This window comes from Calypte anna, chromosome 3 (genome assembly GCF_003957555.1).
Source record: "Calypte anna isolate BGI_N300 chromosome 3, bCalAnn1_v1.p, whole genome shotgun sequence".
Lineage (NCBI taxonomy): Eukaryota > Metazoa > Chordata > Aves > Apodiformes > Trochilidae > Calypte > Calypte anna.
The window spans coordinates 39,720,757-39,737,212 of NC_044246.1; the positions used below are offsets into that span (position 1 = coordinate 39,720,757).

The 16,456-nt window shown below is 41.0% G+C and overlaps 1 protein-coding gene across 4 annotated transcripts in view; it reads right to left on the minus strand.

Moving 5' to 3' along the window:
• PELI1 (pellino E3 ubiquitin protein ligase 1) overlaps positions 1–16,456 on the minus strand; it is a 47,308-nt gene that overhangs the window by 9,989 nt on the left and 20,863 nt on the right. The gene's annotated exons all lie outside the window — the stretch shown is intronic.

Sequence of the window (16,456 nt, forward strand, 5' to 3'; positions counted from 1 at the left end):
AGCTTATCATCAGTAACATTTCCTGATACTTCTGGCCTACCCAACCCTCCCCTGAACTTTCTATAGAGCAAGCCCACCCAACAGAGCACTTGCTCAATAAATATTAAAACTGATGCAAGACTATTTGACACCTCCTTTAACAGAAAAAAGAACATTCCCTTGGTTCTTCCAAGCAAGTTTTCATACCAACTCAAAAAGATAATGTTTTTTTTAGTACCAGTGGTTAACATTGTCTTCTTTTCAAATACACATTTTGACCCACATAGTATTTCTTGTTTCCTGTCATCTACTTTGATTATGACTACAATGCTGTGTCTTAGTTTTCTTTTACCTTCTATTTATCTAGACTGTAGATACTAGCAGAAGACATCAATGTGAGGATTTTATCTACCCTCGCCTTATGTCCTAACAAAGAAAAGGATAATGCATAGAAGATAATACAGAAGATAATTCTTTCACTGACCTCATCTCTACTCTCTCCCAGTCTTCTCTCCTCCTTCACAGAGAAGACTGGCTTTCAGCATCTCCTCTCAATCTACCAATTTCCTCATCTCCACCTTCAGTCACCTCACTGTACCATGTGAAAATTCTGTTTACTTCTCCATTGCCTTATGTGCCATCCCATCTATCTGGGAGACTTAAATCAAACCCTTTCATTTTTCTTTAATTTCTCATTATTTTCCAAATTTCCTTCACTCTCAAATCTGAGTACTGTGGATTTCAGTGCTTGGAATATGTAGTTAGCTGAAGACTGTCTCTGTGATCAACGCAGGTGTAAGATTATCACAGTGGTATCCTGCACCAGTGCACTATAACAAATCTGACATGCACAACACTACTGGGAAGTGCCTGTGTCCTGCCTATGTAACAGCTACAGGGATGTTTTTCTTGCAGAGGAAGCAGTGTGCATGTTCACTACACAGCTACCCTGGTTCAAGTTTTATGGTATCCCATCACTTAACTGGTGTAGAAAGTGCCTTGTACTGACCCAGAGGTCCCACCAGGAAGAACGACAGCAGCACGGGAGAGAGCAGAGCAGTACAGTTTGTTCAGAAGCATTTCTAAATTGCTGACCCATGTCTAGCAATGAATTAACTGGGATGGCAAGGGCACTTATTGCTTGTTGTAAGTGGGGTCCAAGGTTTTGTCTTCAAAATTCTAAAATGAAGATTATAAAGCAAACTGATATGCACACGTGACCTCAAACTCCTATCATGCCACTAGCCACAACACACCAAAATGCATGTTGCCCCATTTGATAAGTGGAGCCCACAACATTATTGTGCTCACAGTTTCCATGTTTGCTGTGGCCACATATGGGGTCTTGCCTCCTGGTACCACAACCCTCCTTGGACCACCCCATCAGCAATCCTCTGAAACTCTTCTGAAGACACTGCCAGGGTGGTTAACTGAAACCAGACCTATCTAGCTCTTAGTGCCTAACAGTGCTTGCTTCTCTAGCCAAAGAGAAGCCTTCCTGAAATGTTTTTACTTGAGTATAAATCTTAAATATTTATCTGTATGTAGATATACATGCATACATAATTACCATGAAGTATTACTAACCACTTGGTTTATTTTAAAATCTTCTGGCATTATATTTGCCTATACATTGTCTTCCTAAACCAGCTCCTAATGTTTTAATCTCCTCCCCAAATGATTACCTATTTTCTACTTGAGTATTGATCTCCTCAGCAATCTCCTCCCTGCATTTCAGTCTTCTCCACATACAACTCATTTCACCTTGGCCCTTGCATTTCACATGGAATGACACATTTATTTGCTAGAATACATACTGGCTGTCCTTTGAATCAGCATTTAAAAATTCAGAAGAAATACTGCTATGAAATTTATAGCCTTACCCATTAGGAAATAGCATAGGAGTAGTAAATACCATGATAACATAAAAAAAAGTAATTTAATAGCATCCACTCAACACTATGGTGTTTGAAAAAGGAGCTAATCCATTCATTTAGAGAAAGTGGGAATAGCAGCATTAAGAATAACTAACTTTTGTCACTAATAAAAGAAAAAGTTTGGCATAACTTCTCTTCTGTTTACTCAAGTGAACAAATTTCATGGAAAGCTAAAAAATGCATGTCCCAATTAAAGAGTCAGCTTCTGAGTCTCATTAAAAGTAACTACACATGAACAGTTAGAGGAGACTCTGAAGAGGTGTCCAAAAACCTCCTCTTAGGAAATAACTGAGCAGAAATCATAAAAGGGACCAGCAGTTGCAAGTGACAAACTTCTGCAATACAAGAGGTTAACTTGAACATCATATGCACTATAAGGAAAAGCATCCAATATTTAATAGTTAGCTCTCCCTTAATACATTTTTTGTTTCACATTTGAAGAAATCCAGAAATTTATTTTGGGACCAGCACATAGGATGGAAACTCACTTCCTATTTGACTTAAGGAAGGTTCAAGAGTTAGCAATCTAGAGCTACCATTAAGTAAAACAGCTTGTTCCTGCATTTTTGAAGGCATGGGTTGAATGTTTGAACTTAGCTTTTTAAATATGTCTCAGAACCTTTATGAGCTGCTCACATCACTTTCATAGCTACTGATACCCAGTAGCTTCAACTCAAGCACATACAAAATTCAGTGCCCCTAAAAAAACCCTGACAGTGCTACTTGCATGCTGCTTCTCACCCAGTATGATCTGCCTGATCCACTGCAACCAACAGGAAGCCTCATTTTGTTCCCAGAAATAACAAATATTCTTCCAATGAGGTCCTAAAGACTAATCAAAGTAAGTTTTGATGTCTGCAAGTAAGACTTGAGTGCTCTCCCAATGAAGAGCAGTCTTACAGGCCATGAGATGACATTTTCACTTCTTAAAAAGAGCACATTTACAGATCATTTAAAGCTAGATAAAGAATTTTAAGAACTTACAGGAGGAAATGCTCCTGAGCAGAGGGGAAGGATCCACTGACTTGTATAATAAGCCTTCTCTTGTAGAATAACCTGTCCGGTTTTTATTTCTAGAATACTAAAAGAGACTTATTAAAAGAGTTAGGAAAGGCTAATTAAGTTACAAAAGGTGACGTGGGCTTGTAATGCCAGTATACAACTCAGCAACTGACTGCTTAATCACAACCTTTTTTGCAGCCACAGCAGCATCTCTGGCCGCCGATGGAGAAGGCTTCACTGAAGCAGGATCTGAACAACTGACTGTTCCAAAACTCCTCCAAGACCCTTTCACACTGATGGAGTAACAAGTTATTAATTGTAAAATCCCACTATCCTACACTCTTCCAAAATCATAGCACTGACAGCAGCAATTTTTCACCTCAAGGTCTCTGCGTCTGATACAGAGAAGAAACCAAAGCCTGAAAACCCCTACCTGTGCAGAGTCCTATACTGTGGAAACTAATATAGCAGATTTTGTGAATAATTCAACTTTCACACAGAGAAACAGTTTCAGAAATGCAATACTTGTTTGGATAAGAGGTACAGACAACTATTAGCAGTTAGCACAAAAAATCACAGGTACCAACCAGTTAGCACCTTTTTGTCTCAAAAATAAGGAACTGAACAGAAAGAACTCTCGAACAAGTAACACTCATTCCTCTGAAGCCAGGAGAAAGCTAATGGAAGGCAACTTGCACAATACTGTCACGTGGAACTGTTTGGAATGTCTGGAAAGAGATCTAAACTAAACTAAAAGTATATTTTAAAATAACTGTTTTAAGAATGGAAATGGAGTTTCTTGCAAGCTTTTGTGTTCAATATTCACTTGAATAACAGAAGGCAAAGATTGCTATGACAGAAAGCAAGCCACAGATCTCTGATTACATTCAAGTCGAAGGAAAAGCTGTATTATTTTACATATTTGTAAAATTGTATTATTTTGCATATTTGACATCCTCAGTCATCCAGCTGCCTTTTTTGGCCATAAGACTCGTACACAATTAGACTTTGGTGGCTTCTACAAAAAGTCCTCACATCTTTTCTGCACTGAGGTGCAGCACCTTGTGAATAAGCCCTCTATTTAGTAGACTAAGTACATCATTTGGAATCACAGCAAGAACAGCAGTATCTTAATGGTTAAAACGGGGCAGGGGGAAGGGAGAACATAAATTCAATGAGCCCAGGCAGAAATTCATTAAACACTCGGCTGCAAGCTAAAAATACTAGAATAAAAGTCTCTTTGTAATAAATTACCATCATTTTCTAAACACAGAGCCAGCATTATAGGCTGCTAGCAACTGTAGCTAGTGCCAGACTAGCCCTTTTCTAAAATACTGCATAAAAACCTCACTTTCACAGTATAAAAAGAAGTCCTCTGTCAATGAGTATATTAAAGTCAAAACATGCTGATTCACATGCAAAAATTGGATTTCCCTCCGTTTTTATTATATCGCCTTTTTTGTGTTCTCTATCTACATATTCTAAGGTTTGGATTTGTTGAGGTTTTTCTTCTAGAAATAAAGCTTTTAGAAAGAGACAGCTTATCTAGTGATGGTTTTACTTTTACGCAATTTGCTATCAGCAGTTCTCCACTTACTATCCTTGCAATTCTCATATCCAGCTTTTCCCTTGGCAACTCTGTGTTAAATCAGGGGTAACATGGACAAAACATAATCCATCCCTTCTGACAAGTATGCAGTGACAAGACAAGAGAAAATAAACAAGCTGCAACACACAGAATCTTGATTAGCTTTTAAGAGGAAAAAAATAAACCCAGAGAAACTGAGGGATCTCCACCCTTGGAGATATTCAGACCTCAAGAAGTTTTTCTGTGAGAGACTGGACAAGACAATCTCCCAGCAACATTTTTTCTACAAATACAATTAATTTTAAGAATAAAATGTTCTTATCAACTGAAACACACACCTTAGGTGCACTTTTGATCAGTTAGATGTGAACTATGAGCAACTCCTTTGACAATGAAACAAATTTTTAGCCTCATCCTCCTGAGACTTACCTATTACCATCTACAGCTTTATTTGGATTTAAAACTCCATACGGCCCTTTAAGGAAAGAATTAACTTTGAATAGTGCGGTTACCTGACAAAACACAAGTAGGACCCAAGTCTGCCAACATCCATTTACACATTTAAGCCCTTTAGCACTCCAATTTCCACTAGGCAATCATGCACAGCTGCAAGATCAGAAAGCAAAATTCTCTGAATGCACATACAGTAATTCAGAGCTGCATATTCTCTTCTATGGTTATTTGTCATCCATTCAAAGGCAGTCTTTACTTCCAGATTAAAAGCACCAGAATATCACAGCTAGAGTCACTGTGAAACACAAAGGATCCACGCAGCATAGCAATCTCTTAAAATGAAGATATTTGCAAGCATGGAAGCAGGAAGAGGCAATAAATAATGAGAGAAATAAAAAACCCCAAAGTAATTCCCAGCAGACTGCCTTCTTGTTTGATGATGAGTCCCCATCAACTCCAGGCTGCCAGATTTCACAACCAATTACAGTAGATCTACACTGATGCAAGCAAAAAGGAATCAGCTCCTTGCATCTTTATGTTTCTGAAAGCTGAGACAAAGATTGAAAAATCACTTTCTTCTAACATAATGGTTAAATCACTACTGGAGAATTACTCTTAATTGTTTTGTTGTTTTTGGTTTTTTCCCCCAGCAAGCTTTTGGGAAACTTTTAAAAACAGTTTTTACTATATACTATAGGAATAGTTTTTACACCTGGGTAAGAGAATATAGAGACAAGCATGTGCTTATCAGCCGCCATTCTCACACTTCTCCCAGTTTCCAGTTTAAAAAACAAGTTCACATATCCTTCACTCGCATACCTTGAACTTTATGTTTACCAGGTTTTCTATTCCACTTTCAAGATTAGTCAGATTCTGTCTACAGTGTGCATCCTCCACAAGAGGTGCACAGGAAAGGTACAGCTATGCAGCTGTTATGTACACAAATTGCATTGTCACCTCAGATCAGTAGCCCTACTTGACCTTTCTAAGGAAGGATAACTTCTTTTCTCCTTTATAGAAAAGGAAGCTTTTCAGCACCAGAAAAAAAACAAACAAAACCCAAGCCTTGAGAGTATGGAAAATGAGTCCAGACTTTTGCTTTTGTATGGCTTATTCTTTCCTTAGTCTACACTCTTCACCTGCTCCTTTATAACCTCTGAATAAGCTTAGTCATCCACACAAGAGTGTCTTATGACATGAAAACACTGAAAAATAAGACAAAGGGCGAAGCTCGAAAATGACCAAGCAGTCTATCCTGCACAGGACACCAGGCATAAAACAATACAAAACACTATCTGCTGCTGTGCCTTGAAATCATTTATAGAATCTCCATATAGGGGTTTTCTATTCTCAAACACAATGAAAGCATCTTCTTACCACTGACATCTGCCATCAGTAGGGTTGTCATCCTGGAGAGAAGTTCTGCAAGAGTCACAGCACACATTAAAAAAAACAAAAAAACCCACGTTGCCTTGTAGACACTTTCAAAGGGGCATTAACTTGAGACAGAAGAGCAAGCCTTCTGCTTTGCACCAAGGCTGCAGCTAACGTTTCAATCTGAGAAACAGCAGTTTGAGTCAGGTTAGCATCCCCTGTTCTGCTTCAAGTTCTGATTCAGTCTCAGAAGCAAGTCTGAGCAGGTCTGAGCAATTTTAGTGAAATTATGAACAGTGCTGTGAGGACAAGCACCCTTGTTCAATGAACAAGGAAAGTGTTTTAAAGCAAGGCTTCTACTATAGGCACCTATATGAGAATCCGTACTCCATGACAGTACTCAAAAATATGATTTCTGTTCCGAGATGGGGAAAAAACATCTAAGAGCAGGTGCCTCATTTCAGTCTGAGATTTGCTAATTTCAGTCCTGCTATTCTGAACTGACATGGATGGGGTAACAACATGGCTGAGCATATTAAGCCTGAAAGATTTATGTAATCACTAATGATCTGCTCCAACAGATTGACAAAAATCAATTCTGAAAATATTCCCCAGGGGAGGGGGAAAAAAAAAAAAATCAATTTTTTTCAGTTACAGAAAGTAACAGCTGATCCTCCCCTGAGGAAACCACGATAGCCTCCTACAGGTTACAAATGATGTAAGTCAGTCTGTGTGTGGGAAGCTGAAAACATTTGTCTTTTAGCACAAGGTGTCTATTTTAAAGCTGTCACTGCAATTTTATCTATAACCTTAATTAGCTGAGAAAAAACTCTTCATCAGTTAAACCACTACATGTACATATGAACAACACCCCCTTACCACCCCTGTCCTCCGCATCAGCTTTCAGGTGTAGCAGTGATGAAGCACAAACCTTGCAGGAGGCAAAGCTCCCCCACTGCCTACCCCTGCAGCACAAAGGCCAAATGCTACAGGTGGTACTTGCTTAATCAGCTGAGCTACCTGTGAAAGTTATTCACACAAGCTACTTAAGATTAATTTGCAGCTTTCTACATGTTTGGGGGTTTTTTTGGCTGTACTTGCTGAAGTTACTGGCTATTACTACAACCTTTGTGCTTTGTTAAAAAAGGGATAGTTTAAGTTTCAGATTATCAGAGAGAGATTATTTAAACAAACTGTACTGTGAGAAGCCATAAAATGATAGAATAGCAGATAACACAGTGATATTTTCATTAGCCAGAGTACTACCTATTTGTATCCTACCTATTTGAGTGCCCTGCCAAAGCAGAAGCAGGACAACAAAAAACTTTTGCCACACTGTACTACTACAATGTGTAGAGAATTTTACAGTCAGGATCCTCTGAGGTTTATCCTCGTTAGTGCCTTCTGATAAATTACACAGTATTTCCTCAAATATAAGCAGTCCCAACTTTCATTGCAAGTCAGTGACCGTAGCACAACTTCCATATATAGATTAAGGGTTTATAACAAAACAGAGGCATCCTATTTTTAAAACAGTCATTAGGCAAATAGATGGAGCTTTTTATGCCTTGATGACTGAGCCCAGGGAGATCTACTGTGTGATGTACCTGAACACAGAGGAGAACCCTGTGCTTGCAGAAAACTACAGTGATTTCTTTTACAGACCTAAACATTACCATTTTGCTTTTTATAACCCTCTGAACTTCTTGATGAGGCAAGTTTATGTAACAAAGTATCAGCTAAATAGGTGTTTGTGTTCTACTAAAGGCCTTTCACATAGCATAGCAGATCAGCTTGCAAAAACAGGCGTTGGAATTATATTTAAAGCCTTTTATTTTGTTTAGAAACCATAAATATTTAACAACTCTAAGAGAAAGTCCCCTTGGTATATAGTTTTAGATAATGCTGACATTTAGATAATGCTGAGGCAGCTCGCTCTGCACCCTAAGAACAAGAAGCAACTGACACTTCTTAAAACCAAGCAGCATTTATTATTCTGTGTCTCTTTGAACATCTCTTCTTATTTTCACAGAATTACAGAACCATCCGGGTTGGAAAGGACCTCTGAGATCATCAATTCCAACCCTTAATCTACTACCACTGTGCTTACCAGACCATGACACCGAGTGCCTCACCAGTCTCTTCTTAAAAACCTCTAGGGACACAGAATCCACCTCCTTCCAGGGCAGCTGATTCCAATGCCTGATCACCCTCTCTATAAAGGATTTTTTTCCCAATATCCAACCTAAACTTCCCTTGGCAGAACTTAAGTCCATGCCCTCTTGTCTTACTGAGAGCTGCCTGGGAGAAGAGATTGACACCCCCCTGGCTACCCCCTCCTTTCAGGGAGTTGTAGAGAGTGATGAGGTCTCCCCTGAGCCTCCTCTTCTCCAGACTGAACACCCCCAGCTCTCTCAGCCCTTCCTCACAGGACTTGTGCTGGATCCCTTCACAGCCTCCTTGCTCTTCTCTGGACCTGCTCCAGGACCTCAATCTCCTTCCTGAACTGAGGGGCCCAGAACTGGACACAGGACTCAAGCTGTGGCCTCACCAGGGCTGAGTACAGGAGAAGAATCCCTTCCCTGGACCTGCTGTCCATGCTGTTCCTGATACAGGCCAGGATGCCATTGGCCTTCTTGGCCACCTGGGCACACTGCTGGCTCATGTTCAGCTTCCTGTCAATCCAGACTCCCAGGTCCCTTTCTGCCTGGCTGCTCTCCAGCCACTCTGTGCCCAGCCTGTAACGCTGTGTAAGGGCAGCCCAGACACGCTGCCTGTTCTGAACCATCTTTCAACTTCCCACTGAAAAACACTGCAACTGAGGCAGCTTTAGGAAGAGAGACTGAAATGATGCAACACTAGAAAGGAAAAGCGATGGCATGCAGAGCACTTACCAGTAGCTTTTCGTCCTTCCAGTACTTCAGCACAGCAGAGAAGAAAAAAAATAACAAACCAAAGCCAAAAAAACCAAAAAACACTCCTTCAATCTTGTTTAAGACCAGACAAAATCCACCAACTCCTTCAAACCCCAGCAACTGCCAGACTGAGTGCCTCTGCTCTGTGTGCTTTCACTTAAGCCGTGGGTAGCCCCTTCTGACTGAAGAGGGGCCGGCTCTGCCTCCGTAAGCTAGGTAAACACCACCGTGCCACGCTCCATTGGCTGGAGTCAGAGCCTGTATCCTGCTTGCTGCTCCATAAATTCATCCACTTCTGGCCCCAAAAAGGAAAAAAGGAAGCACAGGGTGTGTTGAGAACGATGCTGCAGCCCGGTTCCCCGGCAGCTCTGTGGATGAGTTTCTGGGAGAAACACTGATCTATTTCCTTCTCTGCTTCTCTTACATAACTGTACCCGTGCATGCTATACCTTCTTTCTTCCTTCCTCCAAGCTCTCCCCCCCCCCCTTTTTTTTTTCTTCTCTTTAAGTCATCGCTTATTAGCCCATCTAGCTTTCCTCACCTCCCACACAAAAGGTGATTTCTTAATACAATGAGAAGTAAACCAGCAGAAACTCTTTGGGCATTGCTACCCCCATTTTTGCTGATGCTATAGGATCAGACACTTGCAGACACCAGTGGCGTGTTCTGGACTCTCACGGCCAACCATGCTATCACAGCTGATTCCCCTAGGATGCACGTTTAGAAAGGCAAACCTGCACGTGCCAGACCAAGCTCTGAGCTCAATTCTTTTTCCACTAACACGAAAAATCACCTCACCGAGCCAGTGGGTGGGATCATTCAATTGTCTGAGCCATGAAACAGTGATGAAGTTACTACAGCTTCCAAGTTACCGCCTCTTAGAATTGATCACGCAAATGTTCCAGGGCTGCTGCAAGCGTGGGGTAGTAGCTTAACCTTTGAATCAACTTTTGCATCACAGTTGTAGTGGGCTAAGGAAGCGTGCACAGCTACCCTGGCTCAAGCAATGTGTACTCAGGCTGATGTTTGACAGCTCCAAGTCCCACAGGTGACTATTGCTCTGCTTCCTGCTGCTCTTCCCCCAGCTTGCCAACTCACTTTTGGAAGCACAGCTTCATGGACTTCCCCCATCCGCCCATGTTTTTACAAGTTGCTTTTCCTCTCTCAGCTGTTTCTCAGCTGGATCTATTTCCCAGTTCAGCTCACGGCATAGCTGTGCAGTTGTGCCAATAGAACTGAAGGCAGGAAGGGCATGCTCAGAGCAAAGTAAGCACTGTCAAACAAGCTTTCTGATCACATACCCATAAACCACAACAAAAGCTGCAACTCCACCCAAGTCACCTTCACTGCTGAGAACAAGGTGAATGCATACCTGTTTTCTCTTTCCTTGACCTCTGCTCCATAGACAACCTTCCCTCAAGCAATACTGTAAGGCTGCCCTATTGCAGGATCTTGTCACCTACTCGATAAACTCAACAGCAAAACACCTTGCCAGAAGATATTCTGGGTAATAAAGCTGTACATAGGCTCAAAAATAAACACCTCTTATCATAGATTTCTAAGCACAAAGATACCATTTTGCTCCACAGAAGCAACTGGGCCACAGCTGCTGAACACTAAGTGCTTTTAGAAACATTAATGTACTGGTGCTCTCTTGTTCCCATTCACTTCTGGCCACCAGAAAGGGTCTGCTACTAAATACGGATCTGAGGTACTGTGGTCATTATCACAGCTGTCAAATTACTAAACTGGTAAGGGGCCTAGGGAAAAACCAAAACACAAAACCTCAACTATTTAAACCCAAATAATTTTGCTCATCTGTTTGTGAGCTTATTGTGTAAGCCCGCTATCTAAAAGCAAGTGAAGGGACAGGAACCTTCTGAATCAATCTCATCCATAAAGCCACACACCCACCAAGCTACATCTTGAGATTGAAGTTGAATAATCCTCCCTTCCACAAATCAATGGTCTCACTCTATTGGCACATGAACCTAGCTTTCCCAGTGGTACCAGCAGAACCTGAAAATAGCACCAGTCACTGCGGTAGAAGAGTCGCCCTACCCCATCTGCCACATCACCTTCAAGTATTATATTATACTTCATCCTAGCCTATACACATTTGGCAGCTTTTTTTTTTTTTAATCAGAGCTATAGGTTGGTTTTTTGGTCATTTTGGTGTTGTTTTTTTTTTTCTTAAAAAAATTAAAAATGCATTGGTATCATTTAATACAGATACCACAACAGGAGTATAAAAAAGTGTTCTTCTGTATTTCAGTATTTAACTGTATTAAGTTACACTGGTATAACCACTCCCAAGTTGCACTACTTCTGACACAAGCCTCTGCACTTGTGTTGCACTGCTTCAAAAAGCATTCAGTCTGAAAATCAGGACTTAACACTAATTTGCTTTTAAGAGCTCCTTTATTTTCTCTTATTAGATATGCCACTGTCAGAGTCCAGGTTAATAAGCTTGTGGATTACTTTATGCTGCAGACACATAAGAAATACTGAATGAGGAACTGTAGGTGGATATATGCCTTCTACTGCCTGACCCAGCCTGCCACAGCAATTCTTATCTCCACGTCCTCACCTGCCTTCATATTAGTGACCCCCAGTAATCTGGAGTGTAGTCTTCTGCTATCTTCTACTACACAATCCCCTTTTCTTGGTTAACCATGCCTCACCTTAAAGCCAGACATTTCGGGGTTTGTTTTGCCCCTAGCAGAACTGCTAAGTGGCTGCCTCACCCTACAGACTTTAAACCACTTTGATTCCCTGCCCGTGTTTACTCATAGCCACGCTCTAACTCATCTGTTCCTGTATTAACACTGTCCCTCACTTTTATTAAGAGGAGGTTTTAATGATTTCCACTCCACAGAAGAACCGTGTCTGCCCTGAAAACTCTCAAAAGCCTCAAGCATGCTGTCACTGGGCAAGCTATTTAACTTTCCCTGTGACAGAGACGGTGCTGACCATGCCAGACTGAAACAATGAAATCTGTAGCTCAAGATATTGCTGCTAATTTCATGAAGTGATGAACTGCAGGGGAGGTTTTTCCCTTGGAGTTGTTAAAAAAAAAAAAAAATAAAGGGCTGTATCGTCATGTTCTTCTATCTGACTCACAAGCAGATGCTGTACAGTTTGATATAATTACGTGATTTCACATGACATTCAAAATGAGCTTTGAAAAGAAATGCATTTCTGGCTGTATCAGTTAAAGAGACAGCCTTGAAGATACCCACAAAGGGCAGGCAATGCTATGTCCCCTAGCATGCAGACAGCCAAGAAGCCTGAGCAGCAAACTCTTCATCTAGATTTCAGCTGACCAGTATATTACCGCTAAATTTCAGGTGGACATTTTAAACACAGTTCTGTGGATAAATACATTTAACAAACCAGAAAGGGAGAGAAATAAAAAATCCACACAAGTGGTCTAAATTAAAGGAGACCATAGAAAACCCTGAGAACAGGGAGCAAAAACATGGTAGAACAGGATTTGTAATGGTCCCAAGGGGAAGTATATTAGTATACTCAATACACATGCGCTACACACCACCTTAACTCTGCTTCCTGGGAAGTCAGTGGCTGAACTCTGATGAAAGCCAATGATACCCAAAAAAAGACAAATATTTCATGCGTTGGAAAGTGTGAATGCTGTAAAGGGGTTCCCAGAAATCTAACCCCAGGTGCACAGGGTAAAGGAGTGAAAGATTACTGACCTGCCAGACCCATTTATCTTTCACTGTGTTATGTCACCTGTAATCTTTGAGCAAGGAGTTCCCATGTTACACAGTTAATAAAATCACACTACAGTGTTTTAAGGAGATTATGGGGGGAGGAGGAGTGGGGGAAAGCAGCCTGAAGCCAAGAACATGCTAATTAGAGTATACAATAGAAATGTTAATCAAATAATCTGCAGGAAGAGGAGGGGGGAAGGAAATGACCTAATCCCCTGCACTACTGTGTGGTGCCTTGTGGCAAGAAGAAAGAAAATTCTTGTAAGGGCCAAGCAGACAAAGGTCCATTGTTAAAGCTACAGCTTTCAGAGACCCCTTTGCTGCATCTCAAGTTGCTGCAACATGAAGAGTAGATGGTACTTTATGAACTCTTCCACACAGACCACTTCTGGAAGGGGTGGGAGGGGCTAATTAGATTTGCAGGACAACTGAATAAAAGAGATCACTGTAGAATCTCAAGTTCTTAAGGCACAGCAAAGATATTTGCCAACTGTAAAATGCCTGTCATCCAACAGCCATGGTGATCCTTAGGCAACCGTGGAGCAATTAATCACTGAAGGTGCAGTAGCCTAGTTACAGAGCAGCAACAAATCACCACGCTCCAGAGGCATTTCCCGTGACACCAGTCACCCTTTGCCAACAGACAAACCTAACAAGCATTTCTTATGAAGTCCTCATTCCACCCATAGATACTTGTTTACCTGCTCTTCAGGTACACCCTTCTACTCAAGGATAGCAGGCCACCATCAGTGTACATCCTGTTCTGTAGACTGAAAAACAGCTGTCCCTCTGTCTCCAGCTTGATCTCTGCTTTAGTAGGCACACGTAGCTTTTAGCACTGTACCAACCCAGTAATTCCTATAGGAGGGAGACCCCACTAGGAAAAGTGTATGCAAGATTCCTGGTCCTTGCCCCAGGTACGTATTTCATAGTTAAGCTTAATATGAGCTGGAGGAATTTCAGGCAGGAATAAAGAAATACCTACAGAAGAGCAGAACTACTTTTATTTGCTTATGTGCTGTCAAGAGGCTGAACCAACTCCTTTCGTGATAAGGGACTTGACAGAACCAACCACAGGATAACTCAGGAGGTCATTTAGTCCAACCTCCTGCTCAAAGCAGGAGTTGGCTTCCCAGATTTTGAACTATTACTACAAGAGACTGGGAGATGCAAGTATGAAATGGCCTCTCAAGACATGCATTCTCTCAGTAAATAGGATGCTGGAGAACTTGAGGACAAGCAGTCTTTCGGACCAGTCTGGGGCTTCATGTTTTGTTCACAGACATCCTATGATTGCTTGATACAACATTTGCTTAAAATAAAACAATTGGCAAAAAAAATACAGCAGAGAACTTGCTGTAGCCACACCAAAGATTGTTTGGGCTGATTAAATGCTTGGAAGGGTGAGAGCCACAACATACCCTGCATTTTACATTCTTCAAGAGAAATATGTCCCAATGAGCAGTTCAGCACTGACACTGTGTTACTCTATTTACAACCATCATTGCCCAAGTAAGACTTTCTAGAACTGTGCTCCTTTTAGGATGGTCCTTTGACTGACTGATCAAGAACAGTCTGAAGCATAAGCCATGCTGGATTCTTAAAAATCCGAGACTTAAAGGATGATTGGTAAGGCACCACTCTGAAAAAAACACATTAGTTTCCCAGAAGGTTAAACTGATGTAAGTCATCTGCTAAGTCAGAAACATGCAGATGTGGTAGCACCAGGCTTCTGTCCAAGATAGTAAACTTGAGTTTCCCAGATACCTGGAAACAGCTACTGTGAAAGATTTTAAGTTGTCCAGGAACATTTCTAGATCTTGAAAACTCTGCAAGACAAATACTGTATCTGCAAGTTCAATTAACCCAGGCTATGCCTAAGCACTTCCTCAAACAACTTTTTAGCTGTATATTTGCATTCTTTGAACAGTAGAATTCAGATTCACTGATCTTCAGGCATTACGGTTTTCACTAAATAAAGGGAGGTCCCATCTGAATCGTTTTCCTGCTTGCAAAACTTTTCAGGTACCTTCCAGCAGAACTAGGTGAACCTGCACTGCCTGAAAGATTTCATTCTCATGAAGCTAGATTGTTTGACCATGGATGACTTCAGAGAAAGCGAAGGCAGAGTCACTGGAATTAACACATCTTTGCCTCACTTTCACTGATGAGATTAGCAAAAAAAGGACAGAGAAAGTATTCGGTTATAGAAATTCAGCTACAATTGGCTGGATTCCCACACTCACATTCTAGGATTAAAAATCTTGAGATAAAAGTTAAAAAACTATTCAGTACAGTTTCTATTCAACTCCCACATCACACAGATGGATATCTTAAAATAAGGCAAGAACCTTTTTACTTGGAGAGGTCGTGAAGTGCAGAAGACAAGTTTATCCAATAGATTCCCTCTGCTTTATCCTTAATTCCTCACCACATTGTTACTACACTCTCAACACTCACCGTTTCGACTGTAGTTCATCAGTAATTCCAGTAAAAAACTGCTGGATCACCTCCACACTGCTCTCCTCACCCCTGCACGTGAATGTCTGAAGTCTGTGGTTCATACCTGGTAAGTCACTGCTAACAAATGTACCGTCTTACTATATACCACCTAACTTCAAACTTCAGACGGTCCTTTCCAGCCTTTGGACAGGAAAACCTGGCCCTTTCTAAACATATCACCTCCAGTATTTACATATAAAAGCATATGACCTACATACCTCTGGGTAGCTGTCAGAGATCTGCCTACTCTCTGCAGGCCAAGTGTCACATTTTTATAGTGGCCTGATAGGATACATTACAGCCCCAAACATAAATGTTTGGTTTGGCACCTCACTTGCCTCTATTTCTGACACTCAAGCATGTCTTTTGAGGAATATGTTAAATAGTGAGGTATGAGCTCAGGTACAGAACAAAGGTTAGTTTAGGCAACAACCCAAGAAAACAACAGTTGATTACTTTGCATATGCAATAGGTTTCTAATGGAGGTATACTGAAGTATGTCAAGAAGCTGTCTCTTAATAAGTGAACCAGCTTTTATGCTAATACAACTTGTATTTATACATAAACACAAAAGTAACTTTTTGAACATTTTTCTGTGTCAATCACCTCCTACAGCCAGCAATTCAAAGGGGACAGCATGCAAGTGTCTCCTCCACCTCCTCATGTTAGATCACCTATGTGTTCCCAGCTTGTTACTGCTCAAAGAAAAAACATCCCATGCTATGGGAAAAAGATTGTATCTTTTTCCTTCCTTTATAATCCTATGGCCAACGTGTGAATTAGGGTATCTAGAAAGGAGAAATACTTTACTTCCTACACATCTAATCCAATTTGGATAAGAGGTTTGCTGCTTATAAAAATAGACAAGCAGTTCCACTTTTCCTTTACCTCTGTGCAGTCACTAATACCTAACAACAAAAAGGTCATTCCCAGAGAGTGGCAAGAATTCAGTGCTAGGGATGCCATCCC